Source organism: Meleagris gallopavo, chromosome 6 (genome assembly GCF_905368555.1).
Source record: "Meleagris gallopavo chromosome 6, MGAL_WU_HG_1.1, whole genome shotgun sequence".
Taxonomy (NCBI): Eukaryota; Metazoa; Chordata; class Aves; order Galliformes; family Phasianidae; genus Meleagris; species Meleagris gallopavo.
The window spans coordinates 14,422,939-14,446,595 of NC_139409.1; the positions used below are offsets into that span (position 1 = coordinate 14,422,939).

Genomic DNA, 23,657 nt, shown 5'->3' on the forward strand with positions numbered 1-23,657 from the left:
GTAGTTGGCCAAGCCTGCAGCTGCTGAGGTCTTCAGGTGTGCTACCAGTATGATAAGCGAGAAGTGAAACCAACACTTTGCTACTCCTCACATTTCCCCAGAGCTAGTGGTCAAGTGCCCGAGCAATCAGAAGTAAAACTAAATAAAAAAAAACACCTAACACTCTGGCAGAATATTCTTTTCTTAGGTTTTTGTTTTGTTTTGTTTTAATTAAATGAGATTTTCTATAAGCTCCATTAGGAAGAATAGCAGGAAAGCACTGCCAATTGTCTGCAGGGCCCTTCCCACCACTGGAAGTCAGTCCCACCTGAATTTTGTGTCCTTCCACCCTTCAAAGAGCACCTACATTCCTTCTGGTATAGCCTACCATTACTTGACAGAGCATCCCAACGTGCTCTGAAATTTTAACTGACATCTCACATGTCCATTAATCTCTGGATAAATCAAATAAATTAATGGTGAAATGACATCCTGTGCCACAAGTGGATGAGTTTGTAGGGCTTAACTCAGCAAAAATGCATTGAGATGTCACTCAGTCAGGCATTGCCAGGATAATAGGGGCCTTTCTAATAGGATTTTTCTCACTCTTCAGTTTCTTCCAGCACCAGAGTAAGCATTTTATTGGGTTTGCTGACTCACACTTTTAATTAGGAAAGAGCAATGTTTTCTGTTCTTTGAATAATATACTTAAATAAAGTGTTACAAGTACTCAAATGTATTAAAATATTTAACAAAATATTCCATAATTTAATGTCATATATATTTCTTGGCAGCTGTGAACTCCAAGAGCCTGAAGCTGTAATTGAACAATAAATTTAAAACATGATTTCAACCCATGTATTATAGATATGGTGGGGTCTTTACTAAGCTCCTTGCTGGTACCGTGTCATCAGGATTCCCATTGTTCTGACAAACTCTTTCTGTTCATTTCTTACAAGACCTTGTATTGCAGCAGTAATGCAAAGTCATTGTTTTAACTTTAGTTTTGAGGTCGTAACATGGAAACTGGATAAAGCTATGATACTCTTTCCTTCAAAGCTGAAAAATATTATCTAAATTTATTTTTCTGGCTGTGGAGATTTTGCGGGGGGTTATTCTCTGACTTATTACTAATGCTTTAATAGTTTATTCACATGCAGAGCTGGCTTTCTACTTTCTTTGCTATAACTTAGTATTGACAGCTCTTATTTTTTAAGTCCTTCAGAGATCCTTATAGAATCAGATTTTACTCATTGCAAATGATCTACAAAGATTATTTTAAATGCTATTTAGCAGCTACTCAACAAGCTAAAAGCTGGCTCCTTTTCCTCTTCCCCGCTGCGTGTGAGGACTCAAATTCTGGCTCTGTGGAGGATCTATAGCCAAGTTAACCCAAACTGCCTCTGTTCAGTTTATGCAAAGTATCTCTAGCTCTGGGAAATGCATTAGTTATTTTGCAAACACATATGCTTAGATCTGGATTCTACTGCTTACTCTGTGGCAGTGAAGCAATATGTCAATGGAACAAATTCAGAGTTGGCTTCCACCTGAGTTTTGGCTATTGCTTCTCCTTGAGGCTTTGCTGAGCCTCAAGAAACTGCAAACTGTCATCTGTGCCCATGCCCTCCATGGCACAAGAAAACTGACCAAAAAGGTGCCAACCACATCCACTTTAGAGGAGAAAAATAGCTACTGCTATTTTTTACAGAGTGACTTAGGAGAGCTCTGTTCCAAAGCCTATCCCTTGAGACTGACCATCTGTTGTTGCTGAACCTGCTCCAAACCCCCTGTTCCTGAACAGGACTGTTGAGAAACTTGTGGTAAGGCAGCCCTTGTGTCCTGACACCATCGAGGCTCCTGTGGCCCCACCATGCCTGGTGCCCAGCCTGTGTATGGTGACAGACTGTCCCGTTTGGGTGGTCAGCAGCTTGTGGCAGGTCCCTGATAGCACAGGGGTCTCCAGTGGCCATGCTGGTCCTGTGCTGGCAGCAGTGATCCACAGGAGGTGTTTGTGATGCTGCTATAGGATGCCCATTCACTCTGGAGCAGAGTACCACATGTTCCCTCAGCTGGCTTTGCCAGGTGGGAAAAAGGACTGGGGTTTATATACTGTAATTAAAGTATGTTTTAGAGCCTCCTTCCCACTCTTATCAATAACAATTACATAATACCTGTGTTAGGTTGGCATGACTGTGCAAATCCCTGTATTTGAAGCCAGGACTGGATCTGACTGAAAACTGGGGAATGTGTTCCCAAGTGCATGATCTCATTTTTGGTACTACAGGAGTCATCCCTTTCCTTTACTCCAGCCCAAAGAGTCATTTATGTCTTTTTGCATGGTACACTGATATTCCTCAGTATTCATGATGTGATCCTTAATATTAGGTCATTACCTAATTTATCTGCACAGTACTAAAGGTTTTGACAAGGTCATTATCAAAATATTAAGACTTTGGAGTCTTGCCTAGTAACATCCCTCCAGCCACATACTTCTTGCAGGATTACTCATTGCCTCCTTTTCCTTCCACACTGCTATCTCTAAGCCAGCTTTTCACTCACCTTTCACTTTTGCAATTGACCCTATATTTGCCATCTCAAAGAAAGGATTCCTACATGACCCAGACCAATAAAACCTACTGAAGTCCAGAAAGTTTAATGGAAACATTTTCTTTGTTCGGTAGATTTGTTGTCTCATTAAAGACAACCTGGCAGAAACTACCTTAAAATCACTTGTGTTGTGTTTTATCACATTTTCCCTTCACACTCATGTCTTTAATTATCATTTTCTTCAGAATCAGTTTTAAACCCTGAATATCGCTGAGACAGACTAATGAGTCTAGACTAGATCTGAGCACTTTGTTTTCCTTCTGGAACACCCATCTTGCCATTTTTTTTTGTGCCAGTATTTTTCAGAACACTGGGGTGAGATCATCCAGTTTCTCTGAATGAAGTGCACTGAACTCAAGTTTTGTTTCCACCGTGATTTCCAGCTCTTGTTCCCATCATCTGTCTTTTGCTCTCATGATTGAAACTCACTGCTCTTGTTTGAAACCGAGGCAAATTCTGGATTCACAGCGCCTCGTTTCTAATTTCTGTTTTGTGCTGCTGATGAACATCTTGCGCTTTTGCTTCAAGTTTTCTAAGTTCAATCTCAGGTTGTCTTTGGAAGTACTGAGATTGTCTCTGTTCCTCTCTCTTTACGTATCGCTCCTCTCTCCCTTCACTATACAGATTCATTTTCAAGGCAATTGCTGCAGGTGCCTGCTGGAGGAATCAGGCCTTGCTGGGATCCTGCCGCACTCCAGGCACATACACTCAGGCCCAGCCAGTCTTTTGCTTTGAAATGAAGGCTCAGGCATGAGAGAAAGTGAGAACTGGGCAGTTCTCACCGTAACCCTAAACACTAAAGTATGTCTAACCCGTGACCCACTGCACAGTATGGGGACTTCAGTGAAGCATGGAAAGCTGAAGTCTCAATGGTGTGATGTGGTACTGAACTCGGTGAAGCCATACTGATCCAGATAAGGTGAGGGACTGAGCCCAAAGCCTTTAAAATATGTAACTAAGTCTCTACATGAGAGCTGTGCATCTCTGTGTGATTCCTGCTTTCTTTTTTTCTCTGTCTTTTTTTGCAAATAGACATCTACAAAGTCAGTATTGCCAAAGGAAATAAAAACATGGAGCATGCCAGTCTTTGCAAGGAAAATCTTACACTGAGCCATTAAATTGTTGTGTATCTTCTGTGGACTTTGGATGCACATTTACCAGTGGGGTAATTCTCAGTTTATTGTTGCTTCGATGGGAGGAGGACTGATTTTATTAAAGTGTTTGTGTTTTTATTTCAGCAAAAGAAGACCTTTGATGTCATTGGTATGGTTTGGTCCTGGGGTTATTTCTGTGACATGATGCAAGATTTGAGAATATTTTATTTAAAAAAATAAAATAAAATTATCAAATAAAAGTTGATGATGGAATGGAAAAAAAAAAAGAACTCTTACTTTATGTAAGAGAAAAACAAGAGTCCACAGAAGTGTCTTACATAAAGCAGCAGCAGGAAACTCCAGGACAAGAATGAAAGAAATCCAGTTGCATAAAGCTGTTTTGCTGTTTATTGGGTTCTTATTTCTTCATCTAGCACAATATCAGTTCCTGTTCAATAACTGATGCGGACTGAGAGCCGTGAAGGTGATGGAGTTTAAATTCTCTAAAGTAAAAACCAAATACGATTCTTTAGTTATTCTAAGCCATTGGACCAGAACATCACAGTACAGAATATTACATCCTTTCACAATTTATCTAGCTTTTAAGCAAATTTATTGTTCTGTTTATAAGAAAAAGCAATGAAACAAAAACAGGTCCTCTGCTTGTCATATTCGATTTTGCACTGTATTCTTTAATGCCGAGCGCATCGCTGTGGGTGTCTGTAATTTGCCATCATCCCCGAAGATGTTCTTGAAAATGAGATGTTTCGTCTCAGTGGCCATACCCTGTTGACATGTTAAAAATAAATAAATGATCAGTTCTGCAGTCCCGCTGTTAGGGTTTAGGAGGAATTTACATAGAATACTGTGCTTCTCTGGGAATTGTCAACCCTTAATCTTTCAGTAAGCTACAAAACTATTATTAACATATCTCTAGGTAATGTTGTTTAGTGTTAATACTCAGTGGAATATACTTTTCATTAATACGAAAGCAGTCCATGTATGTTCTACCCTCAGGCACAAGATTAGCTATGCTGTTTCTTAGAATGACTGCACTACAAAAATTAATCTAGTCTTACTTTCAATGACTTTTGTGTCAGTGCATAAACTTGGGATTATTTTCTAGGTGGAAAAATGAGTCAAGACAGGGGAAAAAGGCCTGGCAAGTGAACCCAATAAAAATGCGGGCTGAAGCCAGAGGTTTCAAAGCAACGAGGTCTTTCCAGTGATGCGCGGTGCAGCCCCTCTGCTTTCTGTAGCACATCTGATCTGATCTAGGTTGCTCTGTAGAACATCCTGTTTGGTGAGTGTTTATCTCAGCCTCGTCACAGAGATGAATTATGAGAGCATAAATATGAAGCTAAAGTTGGTGCTGGGATGTGGGAGGGTGATTCCCCCTGCAAGAGGAGCAGACACTGTGTTTGGTGAAGAATGCACATGCAGAGCAGGGCTGGGTCCCTATGGTTCCCTCTGCCATACTACCCAACAGGTGGCTTTTGGGGCCAAGCAGACATCTTTGGAAAATGGAAATCCTTCTTGCACGAATCCACAAGAAGAAACAAACAATCTCAGGTTAAAAATAAAGCATAGTAACCCTAGAAATAAAAATACAGAAAAAAAAAAAAAAGGCTGTTTTTTTTTTTTTTAATTCAGTCTGTTGCCAACAGGCTGCCATCAAGAGGTCCAATGAACCTGCTGGGAAGTGAACGGGATACTTTATTAGTATGTGGGCAAGGAAGGGAGAAATCACAATATAATTTACTTTGACTCTCTTTGACCCCAGCAGGAGCTCAGGGCTGCCAAGTGGGTGCTTTGGCACAGCCCGGCTGTGGCACTCCTAGGCTGGATAAAACACTGTGTTACGTGGAGTAAAAGTGAGGGAGTGGGAAAACAGCCCTCTTCTGCACAGAAGAAAAATTCAGGAATTTCATGTTTTAAGGCTACCCATATTCCAGTCACTGATGGTGCACTTTCCCACATGCCCTGATTTTCCTTATAGTCATTAAGGAGAAGATCGCCGTCCTCAATACCTTCCCAAAACAAACCTGAAAGACAAGTTAAATGTTTGACAAAGCAAATACCAGACTTCCTTTTTCCTTCCTTATTTTTCCTTCACTGCTCTGAGTGAACACTTTCAACTCCTCTTTTCAAATCTCACAGCCTACAGCATGCAGTAATAGCTCATTCATTATTCAAGTAACTGCTTCTGTAACTGGGTTAATAACGGTCCTCATATCTAAGTACAGAGCCCTGCTCAGTACTGCTCAGGTTCCCACAGAGCTTTTGTTTCCCTCAGTTTGCAGTAATGTTCCCCATAAAGCCATTTACCAAAACAACTGTGCCGCAGTAGCTGGTGCATTACGCCCAGTGAATCACTGTAACAAGATTTGTTAAAGCTGTGGCCAACGTTTGGAGTGTGATAGTCATCCGTCAATGATCTCTTATTAAAAAAAAAGCGGAAAGCCCTCATTTCAATGTATGTGTCTTTCCCCCTGCAGTCAATTCCAAGAGCTGACCAGGTTGCTGTAACGTCTTAAAGCAGCCTGGGATCAAAAAGCTGGGAGAACTTTGCTCACAGGAAGTAGAAGCTGAGGCACCAGTGGAAGCCCATAGGTAAAAGAGGAGCTAAGGATAATTACTGAATCAAGTACTTCAGTTCATAGAAAACTGAGAAAATTATTAGTCATAAAACAAATGAATCTTTATCATTTGATGGCATATACAGCAGCAAATTACTCTTTTCTAAACTAGAATTCTCTGAGTTAAAAAAAAAAAAGTACATTAAGGCAAGATGATGAATATAATTTATTTAGTGTGTTGAAAAGCTTTCAATAGGATTTTGCCCATGAGACTGTGAAAGAAGTCTGGTAACAAGAAGGTGAGGTAAAGGCTTGTCCTGGATTAACAACTGCTGAGGAGACAAGCTGGCAGGGGGAATAAATGTCTGCAGCCTGAGGTTGAAAAACATTAGGAGCGAAGTGCCCTAAGGATGTCTGTAAGGACTGCTCTGTATCTATCCTTGCGCAGCTGGCTGTGCTTTACATACACTGCAGCAGCTTCCTTCAGTTACTCTGAGGATCTGTTTGCAACAAAGAGGAGGTGAATGCAGAGTTCCAGATAAGGACAACACATACGTGTTAGGTTCTTTAGAGATTTTCAGAATTACTTCTTACGCCTCAAGACTGTGATGGTCGTTCCAGTGAATTTGCTTAAGCACTGCTAAGAATTAGATGAACAATGAAATGTCAGACTGTGTTGCTGACAAAGGCTCGCTCAGAAAAGGAAAAGCTCCAAAGGATTGCTTGAAACACGAGACAACTCTAATACCACAAGCGGTTGTCCTAACAGGATGGCAGATGAACTTGAAATAAAAGGTAACGTGTTTGAAAGAAATAATTTAAACTACTCTGACACACTGATGGCTTCTGAATTAACTGTAATCTCTGGGGGAGAGAGCTGAGCATTATTGTGAGCAGCTCAGTGAAGATACTGAGCAGCGGTACACAACGTGTGCCTGGGACAGTGAAGTGGGGGATGTGTTAAGAAGAGGATGGGAATGCATTGCCTGGTGCACAGAGGTGACAGCACGTGTAGCCACACGTGCACACAGGGATGGCTCCTCATCCACTGCAAGTTCAGATACTGCTTGTAAAATGCGGACTTGACAAAAGAACATCTGAATTATTCACCTTTCCCTAGTGAGTAGGTGAGATGAGGATGATGCATTTGGTCACTTGCATCCAGTCCCTCTGGCAGTGCACTGGGAGCTGGAAAGACCTGGGTTGGCATGAGGGGTGTGTGAGCACTCAGACTCTTCATTAGCATTGGCCCTGCTTCTCCTTCCCAGGATATTTCCAACTGCTTCTGCCAAAGTTTCCCCTCTCTGTCATTTTCCCACCAGGGTCATTGCCTCTCATGTTTACTAAATACTGTCATATTTTGGTCTGGATTCATAAATCCATGTGGGAAAGCAAAGTGGTGTCAGCCAGAACTCATGAGGGAGCCCTGTGGGGATGGACTGAGGGACAAAACTGAGGGAAGTGGTGCCAATGGGGAGAGAGGAGAGGAACCCAAGGCTGCAGAACCATGCAGACTGACATCTCAGACAGCCTCTCCTCAGCAAAGCCCTTCTCTGTCTCCAGGTCTGTGGTGCACCAGCATCCCTGACACATCGTTTTACAGCTTTTAAGATGCATAGAGGAAGCTCGTAACTCTGTGGTTTTGTTACAGCTTCTCTGTAAGATAACCTCTACAAAACGCAAACTGATGCATGGTTATCTTTGCAACCAGAAGGGCTAAACACTTCATTAGCTTTTTAAATGAAAGCTTACTTCTGGAGAAGGCAGTCAAATCTGCAGGAAGGACCTAATTCCTCCCACATTTTCATGAGAACAGAGGATCAACATCTTTGCAAGTCAGACGTTCCTGTTCTGCCTGTCCCAGAAAACAAGGAAAATGGTATGCTTGCATTTAAAAGGCAACACGCTTAAAGCAGATAAAGAGAATTGTGAATAAATAGGGTAGAACAAACCTGTAGCCTTCATTTATGAATGTTCCAGTGACTGCAAATGATGAGAGCAGAAATGTTTTCCCTTCAAAGCAGCACAGGCCTGGCCCAGGGACTGGATTTAGTCCAAGCTAGCAGGCACAAGCAGCTAAATGCATTTATTAGGAATGTCATCTCTGTATTGGCTGTGGACTTTTTCAGTGGTGGTAATATTGCGTGAAAATCAAAGTTTTCATTAAAAGAAGGAAGTTTATTTTCATATCTGTTGAAAGAAACTTGAAGATCTGTCAGATTCCCCCCAAAAAACAAACAAACAAACAAACAAAAAAACCACAACCCAACAACAAAAAAAAGAAAACAAAAGTGGCACAAGTTTGGTTTTCTGTTTACCTTTCTGTAAAGGTTATGACCTCCACATCAGAAGCAGCACTGCTCATTATTGGTTTAAGTGATAGGGGACTGCTGGAGACTACCATGTTGGAGCGACTCTTGTACCCATCAACAAGGATGCCTGAGACCCTTGAAATCTGAAACATCATAACTCATGATCTGGATGAATCCTCTCCTATTAAAGCAAATAAGGACTAAGGGGAAAGTGCTGGCTTTCTCCATTAAGATACTTAGCAAAAACATAGTGAGGAATTGAAATAGAGCCCCATTTTAAAGCATAAGTTGGATAAAGCGCTGTAGTAAAGCTGAGTCAATTGGAAATGTCGTGCTGGTTTTCATAATGCAAAACGTGCACCTGTCTCTACAATGCTATACCCTGTCAGAAGATATCATGGTGGAGTCTGATAATGAGCCAACACCACACAGCCACATTGCTGCTGCATGTGCTACACGAGGTGTCAGCATCCTGCCAGACTTATTCCCTGAATAGGCATGGCTGATGTTTTCAGGAGCTGTAAGACATCTAGGAGACTCGCCAACGGGGAGCAAAACCAATGCTGCCAGTAGCATAATGGGATAGTGCCAAATTAGTACAGAAGTTCCTGCATGTGCCAAATAGCTTTCTAATTACACTGCGATCAGCAAGACAAAACTGTGTCTCTTTAAAAACATATGTCTGTATTCGCAGTGGGTCTTCAGTGCAGAAGGGAAATTTAGAGGCAAAATGTCAAGCAAGGCTTGTTTTCAGACACATCTGGGCTTCCTGGACCACGGACCATAGGACTGATCTCCTCTACCCAGGGAGAAGAAAAGAGAAAGAGAAGCTGGGATCCAGCTTAGGAAGTGGTGGGACTAATTCAGGGTATGCGCACACATTGAAACTTATGCGACACTGGCAAATACCTTCTCCCTTTACATAAAACGTTTAGTGTTCTGGTTGGTTGCTTTTAGGTTGAATAGAACCAATATGGCCCTGTTCCAATGGGCCCAGTTCTCTTTTCGGATTGTGTCATTTTTTTCTCAAATGAGTGTAGAATATATTTCTAAGAGCTGTGATACAGCAGTCCAAACTTGAATAAGCTGGTCTAAATTAAAAGGATGCATCTGATCCTCATTAAAGAGAGGATGCAAAAGCTTTTGGAACAGACAGTGGACTCCTAGGAGTACATCGTGGAGGAATTTATAAAGAATGAAAAGTGAATCATGTCACTATAGAGATAATTACTCAAATATGTGGTAAGTATAATTTCATCCTTTGCACTCTCAGGCCTTCCTTAAGCTCTGTTAACTGGAAACGTAGCCATTGTGCAACAGATTGAAGAGAGCAATATGCACATGGGTTCAACCATCTGCCCCTCATCTAGGCCATTACTCTTGGGGCCATTTGCGTTTCATTACCAGCGTAAAAAGTTTTAAGAGGAGACAACGTGAGAATATTTGGTTTGGGTGGATTTGGTGGGTGACTATACTGCCTTCAACTCAGGGAGATTAAGGCACAGGGAGCTCTGGTGCTGATCCCCATGTTAGCTCCTGTTCCAGAAACAAAATTTTGGAGGACCAGTTCTGTGGGCCACCACTCCCCGAACTCGATATGTAATGCCTTGACAAGCTGTTTTCTTTGAGATTTTGGGCATTCCAACATCTTGGGCCATTTATTGCAGAAGTCTCCTGGCTTCTATTGAAGAAAAAAGCGATTTACTTCAACAGGAGGTAGTCCCTTATGAGACACATCCAGCTGGCCGCAGCGGGGGCTGGCCTTGTCATCTTTACAAGCAGGATACATTCACATGCCAAAGTCAGCAGAAACAAAATAGATGACACATCCACAGTCTGAAGGTTTGTATTCCCAACAAACCCAAGCAGAAATAAGACAGGATGGGGAGTCAGGTCTAAATCAAGCATTTAGTTCAAACATTTACATGACTGAGATCAAACTCTCGCATTATGGATTAAACCCATAAAATGTGTAGGAAGGCAGGAGCTGCTTGTCGGTTGTCTCTTAGACATGTCTGGGGACATTTTGTGGCATCTGTTGTACAAGCTTGAGTTAGTAAAACCCACATGCAAAGCAGTTGGTTCAGACCAAACTGCTGATGTCTGAAATTTTCACTCTGCTTGACAGGACGCCCTGCCAGATCTCCGACAGCGTCTGTCTGAGGCTCCTTTTCCTCTCATCCCACACACCTCGAGCTGATGGTTACTTGTGCTGCCTCATGCCTTTGGTACTTAGGGAGCCACGTATTAAGGAGAGCCCTGTTTGGGAGGAGTGGATTCCTCAACCCTTAGTGATGTTTTCAGCTTGAAGGTGCTTAAGTCTTTCTGTTAAAAAACCTGCCATCTGTCATGCACATGGGGTAACCAAAGGGTTACAACTTTCTCTCATGTGTTCATTCAGTTTGGAGTGATTTTGTCAGGATGGTCTTTCATTGCTGTGATCTGGGGATACCTTTGGCTCACCCCTGTTCTTAGGGTTCCGTGTCTCTCCGTGCCCACACAGGAGGCAGAAGACCACTGTAGTGCTTTGCAGAACATGCCCCCAGGAGCTGCTGGTGACATGGCTACAGAGCCTTAGGCTGCCTTCAGTGTCTGGAGACCTGGGTGTGTTTGACCAGAACTGCAAGCTGGTTCCTCACAGGCAATTTCAGAATTTGTACTGAAGCCTCTTGCAGCTTTGTGGAAAAAAGCCATGGCCAGAGAGAGCCCCTAGCCGTGTGTGACTGGCTGCGAGGCACATCCCAATCCTCCTTGTGCCAGCCCTGCGTGATGAACCTGCACAGAGCTGGAAGGAGAGCTGCACTCACTGGTGTATTTCTCTTTTAGCACATAGTTTGGTTTGAGAAGGCACTGGTGTCAGCAGCCGTACATCAATGAGATACAGAAGTTCCAGATCTGGCCTAAAATGAACCTCAATGCAGATCTGGCAATTCAGCTCTGAATTCAATGGGGAAGAACACAATGCTTCTGTATACAGCAGAAGCCAGGACGCCTTAGCTCAGGCATTTCTGGGTGCCCATCTCATCTGAACATTTGCTAGCAGTGGGTTGATATTTTTAGAGCAGTTATGCATATTTGGGAAATCTTGTGGCACACAGAAGTCCAGAGGGAAGGAAGTATTATAGTGCTGGTGCTGAGGGACAGGAGTAAGGCTGTTTGTGCCACTCATGAAAGTTACATCTGTGCTGTATGGATAGACGCAGTTCCTTCACCACATAAACTCACAGAAAGTGAGGGGACAGGAGACTGGGAGGTGCAGAGCTCCACGAACACAGAGTCATTGCTTGCAAGTAGAAAGATTTGAGTAAAGGGTCCTATTTTATATGTCCTCAGCAGTTTGAGCTTCTCTTCTTGCCATGCTTACTATTTTTTTATCCTTCACTGCACATACTCCTAGTATTTTTTAACACCCTTTCCTTTGGATTACTTATCAATAAAATCTCTTCTCTCAATTGCTTCAAAAAATTTCTGTAGTTGCATCCCTCCTTGACCTGACAGAGCTCCAAGACTCCATCTCACAGATAACTTGCCATACAACATGTGGCTGTGTATGTACAAATGTATATACGCAGTGCACGTGGTGTCCTTTATCGAGCCAGAACTGTATATATTAGAGCTGTTCAGGATCAACTTGTATTTGGGCAACAGATGTTTTCTGCATTTCATCCTATTCTTCCAGTTTAAAAATAAACACAACCAACACTGAATTGAGTAAAGAGTGAATTCTCACGTGCACATCTCGCATCTAACTGCTTTTCAAAGGCTTAGAAATATCCTTTGCACACAGCTTGGTTACTGCTATCTGCTGTCCTCCTTTCCCCCTTCCCAGTCTTCTGGAACTTCTTCTGACCTCACAGCTGATGGAGCAGCCAGCCTGTGGTTGCCCAGAGCCATGTGTCAGGGCTGAGCTGAGAGCCCTGGCCCAGCAGAGCTGCATGCAGCTGGCTCAGCTGGATTGAGCTGGAGATGCAGCTTATCTGCCAGTGGAGAAACACCCGTGGATAATGGAAAGCAGCAATGGAACGTCTTCAAAACTCCTATTGACTTCATGAGAGCTGACCAACAGAAACCACTGTACACTTATACTAGGGAAATAAGCTGGGACACTAAATTAATTTCAGCAGTCTTAGCATCAGGGGTTCTTAGGGCTGTTCTGTGAAGTTTGGGTTTGCATGGATTTGTTCTCTATTAAATTCATAGAGATGGAGCCAAATTTCTCTCAAACTGCTGAGCTAGGCTTCGTTGTACGATTTTCAGAGAAACAGAAAAAGCCACAGAGTTTTGTCTGACTCCAACCTGGAAGCAGAAATTTGTCCAAATCTGCTGAAAAGTTTGTGATTCTCAGCTCAAGCTACTCGTGGCCTGGACACCCCATTGGTGTCTGCCTTGCTCCGTGTCTCACTGCAGAAGACCCACCCAGCGGTCAGGTCTGCTCTGGGCTTGGCAAAAGTTTGTAAAATTGTAAATTCAATAGGTTTCTGATTGCTTGTCTTAAAGCAGCCTTTTCCCTTCCTACTTTCTCAGCTGCTGTTAGAACATCACTGCCGGTCAGACGTTCGTAGCACAGCTTCTTGAAAATACTACCTTGAAAATACTCAGAGCTGGCCCTGCTGCACTCATGGAGTTCTGTAACCTTGTGTGAGCTGAGAGACCTTCTTTTCTCTGCAGAAACCCCCACACCCATGTACTGAGACTTCCTCTCACTATTCCTGTGACAGTGAGTCACTTCCCAGCCACCTTCTGCCTACACGGGGCCCAGGTGCTGCTGCCTTTGCCATGATGTTGAGTGTGAAACCAAAGGGATTTGCTGAATCAAGACTATATTCAAGCATTTCCTTTTTGTTGACTTTTTAGAAGATTTCCTGTCTCTTTTCTCTTTTCCTCTCTCGCTTTTTGTAATGTTTCATTTCATCTATGAATTAGCTTGGTCTGCAGAATCTATGTTTGTCTTCCATTGACAGCCAGGCCAGAGAAGTGCTCACAAATACTCTATTCTCTCTCTGCAGTGGCGGAGAGGAATGCCAGCTGGGGACTGGGAGGACTGTGGGAAGACAGGGAAAGAACTCGTTTCATCAGGGCTCTGATGAAGTTATCGCAAGCTGAAGTTTGGAAACATGCTGTTGTGATCCTTAAATGGAGGATCTGAAAGCACTGTGATGTGTAGGTCCAAGCCTGAATACTTTGATGCATCAACGATACTTAGTTTGGATCAGGAACCCACCTCCAAAGCAAATCTCCCAGTTGTTTCCACTTATTGTGCTCTGCTTTGAATTGTGGAGCAGATCTGGATAAGATGAGCCCGATGCCTTTCAGACAAAACACACACTTGAAAATGTGCTTCAGGAGCCCACTGGGTGCACTCCAGCCACAAACAAGTATTTAGTCCACACCACACTCCAGGTAGCATGTCATTTCCATGGGGCAGCTGCTGAAGGGCTCCATAGGCTCAGAATAGTGAAAAATCAAACCTTCAACATGAACTAACGAGCAACATCCGCTGCTCCACTGTGCACCATACACAGAAAACCTAATAATGTTTGGGAAAAAGATCATCTGTGCCCTATGACTATTTAGAAAAAAAAATTTGAAGTGAGATACCACTCATATGAGAGAGTTGCCACTATAAAAGCAGAGATGTCTAAAACATACCACAGTTACTTTATATGAAGCTCTTCTAGACATTTTAGAAACCTATTAATCTCACTGCATAAATATAAAAATTTATATTTGATATATATAAGTAGATAACATATATGTAATACATTTTATATACATATATACATAAATAGTCTCCCTATATATGTTGTGATTTCTAACACAGTTAATCCATTCTTTACTCCTGCTAATCTCTGTAAGGGAATGCAGAGATGCTTTAATGTGATGTTTTGGTCCCAGTCCTTCCTTTGTACACAGAAACTCTGTAAAATTACTCGTGTGTAAGCTGAAAGTAAATAAATCTGAATATCTGAAAGCAAATAAATATATGAAACATAAACTTTGCTGCTCCTGCTGTCACCTGTTTGGCAGGATACAAGGATCATGACAAGCAGTTACAGTAGTAAAAGCTTAATTATTGTTTAGTAATTATTGGCTGAAATAAATTTAATGTCAAAGGTGTCAGTAGTGAAAAATGACATCATGTATGATATAATTAAATACACAAAACAGTGTTTAAACGGCTGTAAGTGTCTGGCCAGCCAAATCAATCAAATATTCAAAGACAATATTGACACTTTGCCCTTACATCACAGCGTTATGAATAAAAGCTTGTCACAAACCATGTTAGTCCAAAGCATGAATTTTCTGATAGATTGAGGTCTGGTTTGAACTGCTACGATTATTATTTAATTCTATGGTAATATAAGCCAATGAGAATGTTATATTTAACACTTGGCATAACAGAGAGAAAGTAAAAATGAGTCAATGAGCATGTAATATCACCTTGTTTCACACATATTCTGATAAAATGCACCTGAAAGCTCCAATGAGAGCTGCCTGAATGTGTAGGGTGAGCACCAGAAGTTTGATGGATTCAGTGCTATCAACCATTTATGCTCACCACAGCACATCTACAACTGGTTTAACGTTTAGGTGTCACACTAAGGGACATGGTTTAGCGGGTGGTGGGTGTGCAGTTGGACTGGAGGTCTTTTCCAACCTTGGTGATTCTATGATTCCACATTCCTATGGTTGTTGTGATGGCAGCACGACTTGAAAATGGCCTTCTTTGACCAACCGGTGCAAAGATCGTGGCAGAATGGGAACGTATATAGGCTGCTAGGACAAGTCTGATAAATTGCTGGGGCTTCTTGCTTTCCGTAGTCCAGAATGCCTCAGCATCGTTTTCTGGCTTTTCTCCTAAATTCCAGGATGAAGCAGATATCACCAACATTCAACTGGCAACTGACACAGGCAATGGAAACATGTAAAAAACCCTGTAGTCATTTGATATATCCATGCTGCAGCATCAGTGAAGCTGAGCAGCTGTTCAGTTTTGATCAGCACACTCAGGCCATGCGTGCCCTGCCGAGCTGCAGGCAGAGGTAACACTGCTGCGTGCACACAGTGCTAAGTGCTCACAGTGCTATGTGCTCACAGTGCTATGTGCTCACAGTGCTATGTGCACACACTGCTATGTGCTCACAGTGCTATGTGCACACAGTGCTATGTGCTCACAGTGCTATGTGCACACACTGCTATGTGCTCACAGTGCTATGTGCACACAGTGCTATGTGCTCACAGTGCTATGTGCACACACTGCTATGTGCTCACAGTGCTATGTGCACACACTGCTATGTGCACACAGTGCTATGTGCTCACAGTGCTATGTGCACACACTGCTATGTGCTCACAGTGCTATGTGCTCACAGTGCTATGTGCACACACTGCTATGTGCTCACAGTGCTATGTGCACACAGTGCTATGTGCACACAGTGCTATGTGCACAAACTGCTGTGTCCCACGTCCCCGCCACAGCCAGACCTGCACGGCTCCAACACCGTGCCTTTCTTTTTCTCCGCTCTATCCTTTTTTTTCCCCCCACTTGCTCACCTGCAGACTCTGTTCGTATTGTTTTATAGTTCTTTAGACAACGGGTTTTAACAGCTAAACATAAAAGCCACTGAGAGCATAAACAGGAAACTTGTGTTTAGGTGGGAGTGCCTAGGAATTTTATACCGCTGACCACAGAGGCCATGGGAGAAAGGAAATAGGAAAAACACTGTAAATACCTGGGTGACTAATGACTTGTGCTGCTCATCTGGCTCCTCAGCACACGAGAAGTTCAGCGTCTTCCCGGCAAAGCACCGCGCTCCGTCCCGCGCCCCTCCGCCGCCCCGCTCCCCGCTCCGTCCCCACAGTCACCGCGTGAAGCGCCGCACGGAACGCACCCCTGTGCGCGCGGCCGCTCGGGCCGCCTGCACGGATCGGCGCGGAGCGTGAGCGCTGCCCGCTGCTGGCGGTCACGCCGCCTAAGAGGATTTGGATGAAAGTAACGCGCGCTCCCTCGTCGTGCCGCGAGGCAGCAGCTGCGGCCCAGTGCAGCCAGCGCTTTTGTCAGCAGCGCTCGGCCGCGGGCTCCTGAGGGACCGCCATTGTTACGGAGGGGCCTCTGCGGGGCCGCTCCCGCTCTCCCGCTCCTTTCATCGCCGGCCGAGGGCTTGCCGGCGGTTTTGTCTTCTGCCGACGGCGGCAGATTTCCCGAGCGGCATCTCCCGTGTGGCGGCGGAGCGGGCCGGCCAGGCGGGCCATATGCACGTGGGGCAGGGCTGCTCCGCTCCGCTCCGCTCCGGAGCTGCGCTGTAAGCGGGATCGCGGCTTCGGCTTTGCAGGGAGCTGCGGTCTCGAACCGGTGCCTCCAGGCAGTGCTGGTGGGCGGCAGGGAAGCACAGGCGTCGGGATGTGGGGCCTGGTTCAGCCGCTGTGCTTCGCTGAAATCGTGTTACTGAGTAGGGGTGGGACTTCGCTCAGAAAGTTAAGCGCATCTGTAAGCATTTCTCTGAATCCAGGACATCCATAATGAACTTCTTGTTTAAGTACTGCAGTGATAAGATAAGCGAAGTTTGGCGGGCTGCTGGGGAGGAGAGCTTTATTATGTCAATAAATAATCATTTCTAGGCTGTAAACACATTGATACAGATACATATATCACATTTAGATAAAGATATAGGTGGAATTGATGCAGTCTGTAACTACTGACGAGCAGCATTCCTCAGGGATCGGTGCTGGGATGGCATTATTTAGCATCTCTGTAGGCGACATGGACAATGGGATCGAGTGCACCCTCAGTAAGTTTGCAGACAGCAGGCTGAGTGGTGCAAATGACACGCTAGAAGGAAGGGATGCCATCTAGAGGGACCTGGACCGGCCTGAGGGGTGCACCCATGCCAACATCATGAAGTTCACCAAGGCCAAGTGCAAGGTCCTGCACCTGGGTTGGGGCAGTCTCAAGTACAGATATAGACTGGGTGGAGAATGGCTTGAGCACAGCCCCGAGGAGAAGGATTTGGGGTTGTCAGTTGATGAAAGATTCTACATGAGCTGGTAATGTGCTCTTGCAGTCCAGAAGGCCAACCGTATCCTGGGTTGCATCAAGAGAAGTATGATCAGCAGGTCAAGGGAGGTGATTCTGTCCCTCTGCTCTGTTCTCATGAGGACCCCACCTGGAGTACTGCGTCCAATTCTGGTACCCCCAGCCCAAGGACTCCAAGGACTTTATGCTGTTGGAGCAGGTCCAGAGGAGGGCCACAAAGATGATCAGAAGGCTGGAGCACCTCCACTATGAGGACAGGCTGAGAGAGCTGGGGCTTTTCAGCCTGGGGAAGAGAAGGCTCCAAGGAGACCTTACACAGGCCTCCCAGTACCTGAAGGGGGCTTGCAGGAAAGCTGGGGAGGGTCTTTTTATAAAGGCATGTAGCGTCAGGATGAGGGAAATAGCTTTAAGCTGGAAGAGGGTAGACTTAGACTAGATACTAGGAAGAAATTATTTACTGTATGTGGTGAGAAACTGGAACAGGTTGCCCAGAGAGGTTGTGGATGGCCCACCCTAGAAGCCATCAAGGTCAGGTTGGATGGGGCTGTGAGCCCCATGGTCTAGAGGGAGGTGTCCCTGCCTATAGCAGGGAGTTGGAACTAGATGATCTTAAGGGCCTCTTCCAACCCAAACCATTCTATGATTCTATGATACATGGTTATGATTCCTATGTAGTTGTAAAAATATACAGGGAAGGTTGCTCTGATCCCAGAGCAACAGACAAAACACCTACAAGCAGATTTCTTTATTCATACATAGAGCGCAGCGACAGAGAATCCTGGGTGCTCTTAAGGAGAAATACGGTATGAAGAATACTGCAACACAAGCCAGTGAGCACTGTGTTCCCATGTTGACCCGAGGGGATCTGCTCAGACCCTGTGCTCTTTGCAGGCAGTGCATGTCCAGAAGGAAGCAAAAAACCTTGCTGCCAAAGGCAATAGCTAAACTCTTGTCAGGTAGGTGCAAAACTGCATTACTAAATGGCAGCCCCAAAGCAAAAAGTCTCGGAGGCACTTAATTGTAGTGACATTGCAGTGCTGAAATTTTTCTCCCCTCTGTCTATTACGCAGTGCACAGCTAGGTGAGTACCTTGCTCTCCTGATGTGCTGGAGGGAATTGCAGTGCTGCGGTACCAGCAAGGAAAGCGACTGCACAGGTCTGCAGGAGATGTACTGCAGAGCTAATTTGGGTGGGCAGACAGGCCTTCTTCCACTTGGCTGAGTACCTGCGATTGGTACCTACCTGTGAATGCCACATCTCCTGCATGGATTCTGAAATTATGTGAAGAAGACGAAAGTGGTCAAAGCATTTCTCGAGGTTTTACTTCTGAATCCCATATGCTGCCTAATACTGAAAAGGGGCTCCAACTCAAGGCTCTCTCTTCTCTGTTAAATACCCAAACTGCTGAGCCAGAAATTTCAGGGATTCCTTTTGAGACTCTTCCCTTCTGTACAAAGTAATTAAATATTCATGGCAGCAGAGACTAGAAACAGGCCTTCTGGATGTGCACCCCCACCCCAAGCCACAGATCCCTTTTCACTCCAATCCTCTGAATATTTAATTAGTTTGTACAAAGCAGAGCCATTTCAGCAGGGAAGCCTGAGAGAGACCCAGGCAGTGAGACCCACTGATTAAGGCACACAGCAGAAGGGCCTTATCCCAGGCCCCTGCTCCAAAGCAGGCAGAGGAAGGATTTAAGCATTCATCACAGAGTGGTTGCTAGCGTGTTAGCTATTCACAGCAGAGGATGTGACACTTCCTTTCTCTTCTCTCCCCCACCCAGCCTTCTATGCCAGCTAGATTGGTTTAACCACCTTAGAGTCTGGTAGGAAGACAGGATGAGGAATGCTTCGTTTGTGTCCTGAAAACTGTACAAAATTAATGGATGAAAATTTGATGAGTAGTTTTCCAGCCATTCAAGCACCTCTCTTAATAATTCAGATGTTTGATTTTCTTCTCCAGTATGCAGTAAGGATTAATGCACTTTTGAGATGATACATAAACTTCAGTTTTCAGGAACGAAAAAACCTTCAGATTTTAAAACAAAAATACCACAGAGGAATACTGTTCTGTGAGATGCTATTACCCTGATTCCCTTTACTGCTGACTGTCACTGTTTGCACTTAAATTTCAGCATATAGGGATCTTCTTCAGCCAGCCTCTAATAAACAGAGTGCTCAGTGGAATTGCTGACAGGCTGTGATCAAAGCAGCACCCTCAGGTGTTGCTGTGATACACTGCTTGCTTACTGAAACAGAGCAGTTCAAACAGCCTGCTTGTATTTAATTGGGATATGCAGTATTTCCAGCTTATACAGCTCAGCCCCAAAGAAGGTTTTTGTTAGATCTTTCACTCTGCTATTGTTCCACTATTTGCTCAGAAGAGAAAAGAGAAGGAAAGAGAAGGAAAGAGAAGGAAAGAGAAGGAAAGAGAAGGAAAGAGAAGAGAAGAGAAGAGAAGAGAAGAGAAGAGAAGAGAAGAGAAGAGAAGAGAAGAGAAGAGAAGAGAAGAGAAGAGAAGAGAAGAAAGAAAAAGAAAGAAAAGAAAAGAAAAGAAAAGAAAAGAAAGGAAAAGAAAAGAAAAGAAAAGAAAAGAAAAGAAAAGAAAAGAAGACATTTAGGGCACCAAATTCTGGTGTTTCACCTGGAACAAAGATTCTCAGACAATCCAAAACATGGATTGAGCTGTAAAGGAGGCTGCCCTGTGGGCACTCATCATCTGCACTTAGAAGATCATCCTCTCCCCTTCACCAGTGTGGTGTGGCTTTGTGGTGAAGATGAATATATCAGGTTGGTCCCAGGCAGGAGCTGTCAGGGGACAGAGCACTTCATGGCCTCACTCCATGAGGATGACTGTCATCTTCTCTGCTTGGCTCCGGCAGCCCTGAGAAACCTGCATATGCTCCTGTAAGGTGGAATGTGTGGCAATGCTAGTTGATCCAGTAAAGATGACTTTACTGAGCACGCAAAAAGAGTGGTTTTATTTCAAAAGTTTCTGACTCGACCTAAATGAGACAGTCTTCTAAAAGGACAGCACGGGCGTCTCACAGCCAAAGAGATCTTTTTGGCTCCCCTCTTGCTTTTTGAGTCACAGCTACACAACCTCAGGAAATCAGACCTTTCTGAAAAGCAGACTGTTAGCTTTCATTTCTTCCTTTCTTTTTTTTTTTTTTTTTTGGTAGCATGAACAAAACAACACTTTTTCTCAATCCCCTTTCTAAGAATCTGATAAAGACTTTGGCCTAAGGTTTTTTTTCCCCAAAAATCCAGCCCTAGGCATACATCCGGAATGTAAAATACCAGCTCCAAAGGTTAAAGTTTGGCAGTGTCTGAAAATGAGCTTTTATAATAGGAAATTTTGGGCAAACTTCATATAATGTACTATTAGCTCCGCTTATTAAAAATATTTCCTTACATGTAGCAAAGAACTTTGTACAAACTAGTATTTGGAGATATAGTCATCATTTCCTAGTGTGCAATATCTCAGTCATTTTGACTTTTCAGAATTACCAAGTGCAACAAGACAACATGAGTGTAATTGCCCCTAGATAGTTTTTGTTTTTAAGTAAAAGCTTGCCTTGAATTTTTCTGAAGAACAATATATCTGGACTATTTTCCACTTAATTACATGGATATTAGTTAAAAACAGCTGATCTGACTTTCTTATTTTTTAATTGTGAAAATTCTCTCCCAGGCTGAGCAGTGTTATGCCAAGTTTCGGTGCCGAGCACGTTTTTACGGTCTAGTTATAAACCCTAGAAAAACAAAGTTTATAGGAAATGTTGACACAACCTTAACTAAAGTGGTGCTAGCTGACACCTCTATATTTTCAATTTGGGGATTTCTACTGGGAAAATATAAACGCTAATGCAGTAAGAAAAGCCAACTATAATAAAACCCTCATAGTCTTCCTGTTCACTCCACGAAGGCCTACTTCTAAAAGCACCGAATCAGACTAGAGATGAGTTAAGTTAACTGCATTCCTCTGAGGGTACTAAAAATTACCTGCAGGTAGTTTGGCCTTGCAGTTATTTGCAAGACTGTTGTTTGGTCAAAGCCACGTGAATATTCATTTAAAAATCCGGAAAAGAAAATAAGAATGTGCATAAGCTTTAAAAAAAGGGTGCTAGTCCATTTATATCCCCCCTAGCACAACATAAAAAGAGGAAAATAGACTTTATAGATTCTAGTGAAACAAATTTAAGTACACACAGGGGACAAATACAAGGAAGGAAACCGAAAAGCAAAGTTAGCTTTCTTACCTGCATATTTTAAGTCTGGCTCACCCAAAATGATGAATAAAGGAAGGGCTGTGGCCTCTGCTTACTTTCTTTTTAAAGGTGATTGTTTAGATTCATGAACGAAGGAAGGTCAGGACAATTTGTCAGGAAATCTGAGATCTGAAAGCCTTGGATAGCTGAACCTGCCTCAGGAACAAAGACCAGCCATCCTTAGGTACCTGGACAATATGCCAGAAGGCACGCTCAGCACATTTGCAGACATCGAATGGGGATGAGTGCTCAACAGAGTTGAGGGTAGAGCTACCATTCAGGAGGACCTTGACAAGCCAGAGAAATAGGCTGTAGGGAAACTTAGAGCGTCTGCCAAAGGAAAATGCAAGTCTTGCAACTGAGCTGAAATCACTCCATGCATCAAGACAGGCTGCAGTTAGTTGGTGTGGCCTTGGCTGGTCAGGAAGGAACTGGCATCCCTGGTGACAGTGAGTCACCTCTGATGCTGCAGGTTTTGATGAGTGTGGCATGTAGGCTCTTGTTCATTGCTGGCAAAAATGCTTAGCTCATGGTTGCAACTATGTTGAAAAACAGTGTTCTGAAGCTGAGAATTTGCTCTATCAAGCAGAGTTACTGTGCTTGTACCTGTTGTAGTTTCCATGGAAATAAATAGGAGGCATTACTTTCAGAGTGATTTATGCATTTGCGGCCCTGGACAATTCCTCTTCACTCAGTGAGGCCCAGGTGACCCAAAGGGTTGGGCACCCATGCATTCTGAAAAGTAAAGCTAGCAGGTTGAAGGAATTGACTATTTCCCTTCACTTGGCCCTCAGGGAGCTTGTATGAAGTAAAATATCCAGTTTAGCTTGGTGGTACTCTGGTCTGCTGGGCTGCAGATGCTATTCAGATTCCTCCTTCAGAAAAAAACAACTGCTGATGGAGCCTTCTGAAAGTCCAGCCTTCTCTGTTTTTATAGAAAGGCAAAAGAAAGGCATGCTGAACCCTAATAACATTGTAAAGCATTGGTCTGATTTTTTATTTGGTTGATATTATGCATTAACCTTTACCTCTTGGGAGGCAGACACTGAAAAGTTGTATGCAAAGACAAAATGAATCATCCCAGTAAACAAATGCAAAACAAATGCAAAACAGATTGACTTCTTAGATCTTGCAATGACCTACCCTTGTCGATCTGTAACCCACTCTATTTCACACAGTTAACAAACTGGAGTGCTTTGATTCGCCAAGGCACTTGCTGCTTTTACCATTACTTTTGTGTTAAATCTAATTGTCTATTAAGAAGGTGATTTGGGTTACACCCCAATTAAAGTCAGACATACCTAACCTTCTGCACTCCCAAGAGACCTCTAGCCAAGGTATCTATGAGTTTTAGATGACTTTTTTTTTTAACCTTGCTAACATTTCAGTCTTGCTGGCAGCAGTTTAGATAGTTTCTGCTCTTGCCTCTTTCTTCTGTTTTCCCCTAAAAGTTTAACGAGATATCAACAGTAACCTTGGCAAAAATGTGCGGCCTACCTAAAGGTTAATGCTGAACTTCTGTAGTACATTATTTTAAGGTTTAAAAGAAAGATAGTAAGTTTCAGTGTGTACCTGTCAGTACTAAATGATTGTTCATTTCCTGTGAATTGGGAATAAAGTAATAACATACATCTGGCCAGCTAAGACATGTTGCTTATTTCTTTTTCTTCTCTGAGCCGTATCCTTTACCAGCTGTGAGACATCACCATGCTGAATCTCCAAATACCTTTGAGGAAAATTCAAACAAAAGAACAGAGGGCTGGAAGGGACCCCCTGTGTCTCTGA

The 23,657-nt window shown here is 43.5% G+C and overlaps 1 long non-coding RNA gene across 1 annotated transcript; it reads right to left on the minus strand.

Moving 5' to 3' along the window:
- Positions 1-4,070: 4,070 nt before the first annotated feature.
- On the minus strand, positions 4,071-17,014 carry LOC146544086 (uncharacterized). The gene is made up of 2 exons (XR_014884194.1): positions 16,302-17,014; positions 4,071-4,466 (listed from the first exon to the last, which is right to left on the minus strand). It is a non-coding gene; the product is annotated as an uncharacterized LOC146544086 (long non-coding RNA).
- Positions 17,015-23,657: the final 6,643 nt, after the last annotated feature.